The following is a 10748-nucleotide window of genomic DNA, read 5'->3' on the forward strand; positions in this document are numbered from 1 at the left end:
CCGCTTTGATGAACTAGCCAGAGTTGACCCACAGAAAGAGATTCAGATAAATAAATACTCTAGCCTCTTTCTCCAATCTCATTCTGATCTAATGCTAGTGTTTCCACTAATGAAATTCAACTTGAGGCCAGGATGGTGGCTCACACCTATAATCCCAATCCCAGCACTTTGGGAGGCCGAGGTGGGTGGATCACAAGGTCAGGAGTTTGAGACCAGCCTGGTCAAAATAGTGAAACCCCATCTGTGCTAAAAGTACAAACATTAGCCGGGCATGGTGGCACATGCCTGTAGCCCCAGCTACTTGGGAGGTTGAGGCAGGAGAATCGCTTGAACCTGGGAGGCAGAGGTTGCAGTGGGCTGAGATTGCCACTGCACTCCAGCCTGGGTAACGGAGCAAGACTCTGTCTCAAAAAAAAAAAAAAAAAAAAAAAAAAAATTCAACTTGAAACCAGTGGCCTGGGACGTCTATTGGTATAGATCATACAGGTCAGCTTTCTACGGCACAGTGGGTAGAGAACTGAAGACAGTCACTTTTTTAACATCAACAATTCAAAACATTCAGCTTTCCATCCACCATTTTCTCCGATCATGATTTTATGCTTATAAATCCTATATTATGTCACTGACCTGCCTCCTGATAAGAGTTGTTTAATATCCAGTGACATACTGTGAGTCCTATAAGTTTTCATCCCTTCAGAACAATAATTCCCCAAATGCTGGCTGTTCATATTTAGATCTGGTTTTGGAATACAAAATCATTAGTATTGTTATGAGGTTTATAGAACTCATTTAGAACAGTGCCTGACCCATGTGTCTTAGTACTTTAGGGCTATATTAACAAAATACCTTTGACTGGATAATTTGTAAAGAACAGATTTTTTTTTTATAGTTCTGGAGACAAGGAAGTCCAAGATCAAGGCTCCAGCAGATACCGTATCTGGTGAGGGATGCTCTCTCTGCTTCAAAGGGGATGCCTTTTGCTGCATCCTCACAGGGCAGAAGATATGAGAGGGCCAGGCAGCTCTCTAAAGCCTCTTTTACATAGACAGTAATCCGATTCAGGAAGCCAGAACCCTCAGGACTTAATCACTTCCCAAAAGGCCCCACCTCTTAATATCACAATGGAGGTTAAGTTTCAATATGATTTTGGAGAAACACAAACACTCAAACCGAAGCAACATGGTAAGCTCTGACAAACTGTTATGAGCTACTGTTATTTAGATGGAGCAATCTCTAGAGGTTCAGGCAGAGCCTTGTTGCTCCCTCTGGGACTGTGTAGTGAGAATGTAGGAGCTTCTCAGGAGAGATGGTCATCTACCAAGGAGCCTGTGTTGCTTCTCCCTGCTCCTTACCTTAAGGTGTTATTTTAAACACATGAAATGATCTCAAAACAGCTATGTAATAGACATCAAGATATGGAAGCATTTCCTTTTTTTTTTTTAAAGTATGGAGAAACTTAGTCACTGGTCTGTTACTCTCAGTCCTGTTTGTTAAATGTTCCGTGGTCAGGAATAGGCAGGCTATTCCTTTTACATAATTCTTCTGGTTGACAGAAATTATTCTATAAAAGCCAACAGACTTCATATCTTGTGTGTATGTGTACTTTGACAGCTGCCTTCCCCCGTCCCCCAACCAAATCAAACAATCAAGCAACAAACAAAATTGGCCTTAAGATTGAGGCCCCAGAGATAAAGTCACTGAGCGGGTTTATGTCACAGCGGCAAACTTTCTGCAACTGGAAAAGGTCAAGACAGAGGGAGGAGCGCTGGGGGTGCCACTGCCTTGACCTCTGGAACCTGCTGCACAAATAAGAAGTGGTTGCTGTGCCAGTTTTCCCTGAAGAGGTGCCTGACCAGCTGGCTCTGTGAATTCGAATGCAGTTTTCAGGCAGGCTCTGGGAGAGTTTTGGGGAATCCCAATAGACAGCCCAGAGATGCTGGACTGCGAATGCGGGCGCGCTGCAGGCGAGGCTGGGAGGGCAGCCAGGAGCGCTGCTGGTGTCGGGAGACGAGCAGAGGGAGGGGCAGGCGGCGAGCTCCGCTTCTCCGCGTCCTGGATCTGAAAGCATCACAGGCCAGCGGGGCAGTGCGCGGTGAAACTACGAAGAAGCCAAGTAGCTCGCGTCTTCTACAAAAACCCATATTCTTGCTAGGACGATGGCAGGGAGAAGCCGGAGTCTCTCCTTTTTCTCCTCGGCTTTTCTCGGGCTTTCTGAAAAGAGCACCCGCATATTCCCGGGAAATTTTGGCTCCTGATGGCATGGGGGGAGGATCACATTCTTCTTCCAGGAGAGACGCAGATATCTTGATCAAATTGTGTTTTACACAGGAGGCGAGTGACTGCGGAGGGAGGATCCCCTGCAGCTCAGCGCGCTCCCGCTCCGGCGCGAGGCCGGGGTCGAGCGCTTCAGTAGCTCATGGCTCTGTAGAGCGCGCATGGCGAAGATAAAGAAAGCATGCTCCAGTGGCGCAATCGGTTAGCGCGCGGTACTTATACAACAGTATATGTGCGGGTGATGCCGAGGTTGTGAGTTCGAGCCTCACCTGGAGCATGTTTTCTTCCAATTGCGATTTCAGACATTTCACGATAATGCATTTTTCCCTTCTCTTTAAAGTAAAATGCTAAAATGGATAAGTTTTCCGTGGTGAGCCCATAAAGATTCCTTTGATCAAGGGGGATACTTGGCAGATTTCAGAGAAGGGAAGAAACCCAGCAAGACCCAAATTGAACTCATCCAGCAAACTCATTTCTCCTCAGTCGGGAGGCCTCACAGCCAGGCTGTTCTGCTTCAATGAAGCCTCCTCCCTCCCTTGCTCCTCCACTTAAAAACTATTCTTCAGCTCTTTGGGGACTGAGCAAGGAGGTGGAAAAACTGGGTTTTATTCTCTGCGATTCATGCAACTGTCACCAGGGTTCATCGATGTGCAGAAAGTACTCCCAGGTACCTGAGCTTTGGTATCTACAAGGATGGCAGTGAAGTTGTTGAACTCCACCTGTGAAACCTAAATGTGTTCTGTGTAGAGCTCCACTGTCTACTTTACAAAAACCTGACTGGGAAACAAGAAATGCTAATTTTTCCCCAGCAGTGAAACATCAGACATAAATGGCTGGGTATGTATTTCTTCCTAATTTCATCAAAAAGTAAACAAACTGCCTTGTTTGGAAAAACACATTCATCTTGATGCTAGGGCCTGAAATACATGATTCCAGGTTGCTGTGCTTTTATCCAGTCTTTCCTGGATTTCATTTGGTCTCGTAGAATCTTCCTCCTGTTCCTTAAATATGGATATTCCCCCACAGTTCTGTCCTCAGCTTTCCACACATGTAGTGATATACACATTCTGTGTTAGTCAGGGTTCTCCAGAGAAACAGAACCACTAGGATATATAAAAGTAAATATGAGGAATTATGAGAATTGGTTCACAGGATTATGGAGGCAAGAAATCTCACAATATGCTGTCTGCAAGCTAGAGAATCAGGAAAACCAGTGGTGTGATTTAGGCCTGTCTCCCAAAGCCTGAGGAAGCAGTGGGCCAGGGAGAAGGGAGACTTCTCTGGAGTCCCAGATTCTGAAGGCCTGAGAACCTGGAGCTCTGATGTGGGAAAGCAAAAATATCACTCCTGCATCTTTTAAGTCCTTGATGGTGGCACTAATCTCTACAATCCCTTCAGAAATGTAGTGTTGCTTTTGATTTACTATTTTCCTAGGTAGAGGTAGTTCTAATGCCTTCCAATTGTTCTTTCCCACCTTAATAGCCCTCATTCCATAGGTCAGGGAACTAATGTGAGGATTCTGCCAGATACTAAGTATGTCTATTCCAATTATGCTTTCTGAAACTGGGGGAATAATCACAGGATGCATTCAGGGACTTACCCGACCCACTGTGAGTCAGATCTGAGCTAAAACTTCATTGGTCACCTAACTTTTATAAGCCCCTACTCTGACTGGAGTACCACAGTGATGTTGAGGTCTCCTGGAATCAATGTCAGCTCAGAACTATAGTCCCTAAAGAGTCTAATTATTTCCTTGCTCCCAGTGCTCAGTTACTCTGGTAAAAGATGGTAGGTCCCTTTGAGGAAGGCTGGGAAAAAGATTAATAGTATAAATTTTTGATAGCGTACCAGGTCCTTCCTCAAGAAGACCCCACTGCCACTCCATTCAAAGGGTTCTGAGTCTATAAACTGGCTCAAGTCTGGTGTTGCACGCTGAAAGAGTGAGGGTCGTGATCAACTCAGTATACCACTGGAGGCTATATGAGCAAACAGCAAACTGTTCTCATAAATGCAGAATGTTGGCAAGCTGACAACTGTGTCTGCCACTCAGCAGGAATGCTGAGGGCAGTCACGCCCCAAGTGCAGTGTTGCTTGTGACTAGGCACATCTGAAGCCTGTTAGCGATAATGTGAACCTGTGACCCATCAAACAGCTGACCAATCATTACCTCCTCCTCCCTGCTCTTTCTACCCAATAAATACCAAGGGCTGTAGAAGCTCAGGGCTGCCTTTGCTCACTAGAAGCAAGGAGCTCTCTTCTTCTTCCCCTGACCCCTTCTTTAAAATAGTTTCTTTTGTTTTAAGTTTTCATTTCTGTGTTCATCCTCCTCGTTCAGTCCCATAGTAACTGTGCAAACTGCGGCAGTCTGGGAAGCCATGACTGTATTTTTATCGAGTTAGACTTTTGTTCACTTGATCTGGTAGTTCTCTGTTTATACAGATCAAGTAGTTGATTGTCTTACTTGATAATTTGCCCTGGTAACAACATAATAACTGATGTGTCTCTTTCCTAAATTGCATAAATACTGTGAAATTGCTGTGACAAATTAGAAGTGCACCATTGGCATATTTATCTTCCCTTTTATGCATGATGGTAAAATAAAAACATCATTCTGCTAGAAAAAAAAAGAATTTAGTGTCCTTCCTATCTATTTCACTTCTGAAAACACCGTGATTAACTAGCCAATGCCATAGATCTATGAGATTCAGACTATTCTGATTGCTGCTTTGACTCCTCAGTTCATCAGAGTCACTACACTCACCTTTCCTTTGATGATTGAGTATTTTAGATTTACTATTTTTCTAGGTAGCAGCTCTAATGGCTTCCATTTGGTCTTTCCCACCATAGTAGCCCTCACCCTACCAGTCATGGAGCCAATGTGAGGGTTCTGCCAGCTGCTAAGTATGTCTATGTAATTATGCATTCTGGCACTTGGGAAATGACCCCAGGATGAGTCCGGGGACCCACTGTAAGTCGGATCTGAGCTAAAACTCCATTGATTACCTGGCTTCCATATGCCCCTACTTTAACTGGAGGACCACAATGATGTTTTGGGTCCCCTGGAATCAACATCAGCTCAGAGCCAGTGTCCAGTAGTCCCCGAAATGTCTGATCATTTTCCTTTCCCCAATGCACAGTTGCCTTGGTAAAAGGCAGGGGGTCTTCTTGGGGAAGGGTGAGAAAAAGATTCACTGCATAAACTCTCAGTAATGTAGTGGGGTCCTTCCTCGAGGGGACGTGGCCTCCCCTTTATCCAAAGGGTTCTGGGTCTGTAAACTGGCTCAAATCTGGAAACTGATTGAGGGGCCATGATTCTGTTTTTATAATTCAAATTAGTCTTTTGTCCATTCGACTTAGAAGTTTTCTGCTTGTATAAATTAAGTAGGAATGCAGTAGGCTTCCTAGCAATTTCACTTCTAGGAACACTGTGATTAATTAGCCAATGCCAGACTCCACATGAGTCAGACTATTCTGATTACCGCTTTGACTCTGCTGTCCATTATGGTAGCTATGCCCACCTTGTCTTCGACAGTTGAGTACTGCCACTTGGCCCCTGCCACCTTGCAATCTAATTATTATCATTGTATTTAAGTTTGTAGTTGAGTGACTGTGGTTCCCACTGTTAGATCTGACATACAGAGAAGAGCAATTACAGGGCTCTTCAAAGATGCAGATGCTGCCCTCACAAATCTGTTTTGCAAAGCATGGTCAAGGGTATATCTTCTGGGCCTTCCCAGCTGCGATGAGTAGGTCTAAAGTGACTAATTCACTCCACCTTCACAATCTCCCTGAGCCTTTGGATCCCTTCCTCTACATTAAATCAAGGGAGATCAGGCATTTCCAGCTTGCTCACAGTGGGCCATCTTTGAATCCATATTTCAGCTAACCAAGCAGATAAACTATTAGAACCTTTTTTTTTTTTTAACTCCCCGAGCTGCAACATTAAATGCAGAGTCCCTACTTAATGGGCCCAAATCAATAAATTCCGCCCAATCCAACTCTGTTCCACCATCATCCTATACCCTTAAATATCCATTCTCATGCCTGTTCTCCAGATTTCTGTTTATGTAAATTAGAGAACTCAAACAGTTCTTTTCAAGTGTAGTGCACCTCCTCATGAGTTACACTCTCAATCTCACCTCCAGGGGCCTACCAGGACTTTAGTCTAGTTATAGGTCTAGAAGCAAACAGGGGTGTTGGGGGTTCTCCTGAGGAGAATCAACATTATTTTGCCTGGCAACTGCTTCAGGGGAGGCCATCACTATTGCCTCAGGCAGCTCAGGGTTTATCTCCTCAGATAAAGGTGGACAGGCTGATGGCAGCATGGGTCAGGGAGGGGATGTTTCCACTACTGGGGATTGGGAAGCTGTTCTTTTTGGCAAAATAGGTTCATCAGAGTTTACAAACTCAGTGTCCCCAGCTTCATCAGGGTCTTCTTACACATCCCCAATTTCAGGGTCCCATTCTTTTCCAATCAATGCCCTCACTTTAATAGTAGACACCTGGTGAGGCTGTGCATGCATCTTTCATTGCAGGTCAGCCACTCGCATGGTAAGAGCTTGTGTCTGTTTTTACACAATGTCAGCTCTTTCTCTACAGGAGATGAGACTCTCACTCAGGGCAATCTTAGCAGATTTGAGGCTTAGTATCTGCTTCTGAAGCCAGGAGATAGAATCCCTGAGTTCATCATTTTCTTTCATCACTTTGTCCACTGAACTTAGAAGCAACCAACCAGCCTCATTTTGTTCCTTGGTTCTCCACATATGGTCAAAAGTATTATGTATAAAGTCACTAAACTTGCTTCTCAGGAATGGTGAATCAGGAGTGTCAAATTTATTTATTTTGCATAACTCTCTGAACAGTTCATGCCAAGGACTATCAGTGTTCTCCACACTATTAGAAGTAGAGTCCTTAGCATTTTTGTGTCGAATCATATTAAGCAGCCAACTCCAGAAACCCCAAAACCAATGAAAGAACTCCATCCTTAATATTCTGTTCCTCTAGAACCACTCCTGATACAAAAATCTATATTAGTCCGGGTTCTCCAGAGGGACAGAACTTTTTGTTTTACACTTTGCTTCCCTATGTTTGCCTCCATTTCTTCCACTGGTGATCACTTGTTTATCCTTCAGGTTATGGTGGGAACTTCATATCCAACAGGTTGGATCAGACACACTCCTATGAGCTTTATCTGTTGTGCTAGGTACTTGATACGTTATTTTAGTCTTCTTTTTACTTCACTCATCTATTGCATCATGAGCTCTTTGGTGGGGAAGAGAAAGATTATACCTTAATTGTGTTTGTTTCTTCAGTACCAAGCTCAATTTCTCACTCTGAATGAATTGTAACTCTCAGAATTCTCTCTACCTGTGATATCAGGAAGTGTTTGCACCCTTTTTTTTTTTTTTTTTTTTGAGACGGAGTCTTGCTCTGTTGCCCAGGCTGGAGTGTGCAGTGGCGCAATCTCAGCTCACTGCAAGCTCCGCCTCTCAGGTTCACGCCATTCTCCCACCTCAGCCTCCCAAGTAGCAGAGACTACAGGCGCCCGCCGCCATGCCCGGCTAATTTTTTGTAGTTTTAGTAGAGACTGAGTTTCACCTTGTTAGCCAGGATGGTGTCGATCTCCTGACCTTGTGATCCGCCCACCTCGGCCTCCCAAAGTGCTGGGATTACAGGCTTAAGCCACTGCTCCCAGACTGTTTGCACCCTTTATACTAGGCATCCCCAACCCTGGGCGGCAGAGTGGTGCTGGTCCATGGCCTGTTACACAGCAGGAGATGAGTGGCGGTCGAGCATTACTGCCTGAGCTCTGCCTCCTGTCAGGTCAGCCGGGGCATTAGATTCTCATAGGAGTGCGAACTCAATTGTGAACTGGGCATGCAAAGGATCTAGGTTGCAGGCTCCTTATGCGAATCTAACGCCTGATGATCTGAGGTGGAACAGTTTTATCCCGGAACCATACTCCGCCCCTGCCCCCGCCCCCGCCTCCGCCTCCACCCCCTATAGGCTGTGGAAATACTGTCTTCCACTAAACCGGTCCTTAATGCCAAAAATGTTGGGGACCATTGCTTTACACCTTTTGTCTCCCCCATTTTCACCTCTTAGGATGAACATTAATTTTATTTATTTTTAGCAAACTAAAGGTTAAGTGTAGGTACTGAGAAATGAACATTAAAAGAGACTGTTGTCTATCGCATAGGTTCTCACTGAAGAATGTGAAGGTCAAAGGTCAGAGAAGGTGCTTCCTTGCGCAGATAATAAAGTAGCAGTAGCCGCGCTGTCTCCACTTCTTCTCTGCACCTAGAATGCTCTTCATCTTGTCTACACGACAGATTTTTACTCATTTTTCATAATCCAGGGGGGAAAAATCAATGATTTCTTGTTTTTTATTATAAGATACTTCAGGTTGCTCACACCTGTAATCCCAGTGCTTTGGGAGGCCTAGGTCGGAGGACCCCTTGAGCCCAGGAGTTTGAGACCAGCCTGAGCAACATAGGGAGACCCCATCTCTACAAAAAATTAATTAATTGGGCATGTCTCAGCTACTTAGGAGGCTGAGGTGGGAGGATCCCTTGAGCCCAGAAGGTGGAGGCTGCAGTGAGCCATGATCACTCTCCCTGCACTCCAGCCTGAACAACAAAGTGAGACTCTGTCTCAAAGAAAACAACAACAACAACAACTTCATAACACTTAATTCACATTTATTTCACTGTAAAAAAAAAAAAAAGAGATATATTTATATATAGAACTGCTTTTCCTACTAGTTTGCTTATCAAGAAGAATGTCACCATATCAGATTCATTACCCAATGCATGGCAAATCAATATACTGAGACATTAGATTGCAGCAGAGGAAGAGGTTTAATCATGTACAGCCCAACAAGGAGATGGAGGAAAACCTCAAATCTGCCTCCCTGAGGAGTTCAAGGGAGCGATTTTAAGGGATTTGGAGTGGATCAAGGAGTTGGGATCGTTGATTGGCCCAAGAGTGTTGCGTGGGACAGGCATGGTGGTTCAGGCCTGTAATCCTAGTGCTCTGGGAGGCTGAGGCAGAAGGATCATTTGAGGTCAGGAGTTCGAAACCAGCCTGGCCAACATGGTAAAACCCCTTCTCTACTAAAAAAAATACAAAAAATTAGCCAGGTGTGGTGGCGGGTGCCTGTAATCCTAGCTACCCAGCAGGCTGAGGCAGGAAAATTGCTTGAACCCAGGAGGCAGAGGTTGCAGTAAACCAACATTGCGCCATTGCACTCCAGACTGGGCAACAGAGCGAGATTCTGTCTCAAAAAAAGAAAAAAAAGGGGTAAAGTCATGGGATGAGGAGATGAGAAAACTGCATTTTCTTTTTTTTTTCTTTTAGACGGAGTCTCACTCTGTCGTCCAGGCTGAAGTGCAGTGGCGCCATCTTGGCTCACTGCAACCTCCGCCTCCCAGGTTCAAACGATTCTTCTGCCTCAGCCTCCCAAGTAGCTAGAATTACAGGCGTGTGGCACCATGGCCACCAAGCCCAGCTACTTTTTGTATTTTTAGTACAGACGGGGTTTCACCATGTTGCCCAGGCTGGTCTCAAACTCCTGATCTCGAGTGATCCATACGCCTCGACCTCCCAAAGTGCTGGGATTACAAGCGTGAGCCACCGCACCTGACCCTTTTTTGTAAAATTAAAAAAATTGGGGTGGGGAGGGATAGCATTAGGAGATACACCTAATTTAAATGACCAGTTAATGGGTGCAGCACACCAACATGGCACATGTATACATATGTAACAAACCTGCACGTTGTGCACATGAACCCTAGAACTTAAAGTATAAAAAGAAAAAAAAAATTGTTGCTGTCATTGTTAGAGAGAGGGTCTCACTATGTTGCCCAGGCTGATCTTGAACTTCTGGCCTCAAGTGATCCTCCAATTTTGGCCTCCCAAAGTGCTGGGATTACAGGTGTGTACCACTGTGCTCTGCCTGAAACTGCATTTTCACACTGATTCAGTTCCTTTATGAATGTCAGTGCTAGTTGGTGTTGGCCTTTCTGCTGGAATTCAGGATCTGAAAAGCATCTTAAAAACGCTTATGATTTTCTGGGCGCAGTGGCTCGCGCCTGTAATCCCAGCACTTTGGGAGGCTGAGGCGGGCAGATCATGAAGTTAAGAGATAGAGACCATCCGGGCCAACATGGTGAAACCCTGTCTCTACTAAAAAATATATATATATATATACACACACACACACACACACACACACACACAAATTAGCTGGGCGTGGTGGTGCGTTCCTGTAGTCCAAGCTACTCAGGAGGCTGAGGCAGGAGAATCGCTTGAAGCCAGCAGGCGGAGGTTGCAGTGAGCTGAGATTGGGCCACTGCACCCCAGCCTGAGTGACAGAGTGAGACTCCATCTCAAAACAAAAACAAAACAAAACAAAGCAAAACCTTTCAAATAATTAGTCCAATGTAATGATACTTAATAGATGCTCAAAAATA

The 10748-nt window shown here is 44.9% G+C and overlaps 1 non-coding gene across 1 annotated transcript; it reads left to right on the top strand.

The window, feature by feature from the left end:
• Nucleotides 1–2457: 2457 nt before the first annotated feature.
• Nucleotides 2458–2551, top strand: TRNAI-UAU (transfer RNA isoleucine (anticodon UAU)). The gene is made up of 2 exons: nt 2458–2495; nt 2516–2551. It is a non-coding gene; the product is annotated as a tRNA-Ile (tRNA).
• Nucleotides 2552–10748: the final 8197 nt, after the last annotated feature.

Source organism: Macaca thibetana, chromosome 4, assembly GCF_024542745.1.
Source record: "Macaca thibetana thibetana isolate TM-01 chromosome 4, ASM2454274v1, whole genome shotgun sequence".
Taxonomy (NCBI): domain Eukaryota; kingdom Metazoa; phylum Chordata; class Mammalia; order Primates; family Cercopithecidae; genus Macaca; species Macaca thibetana.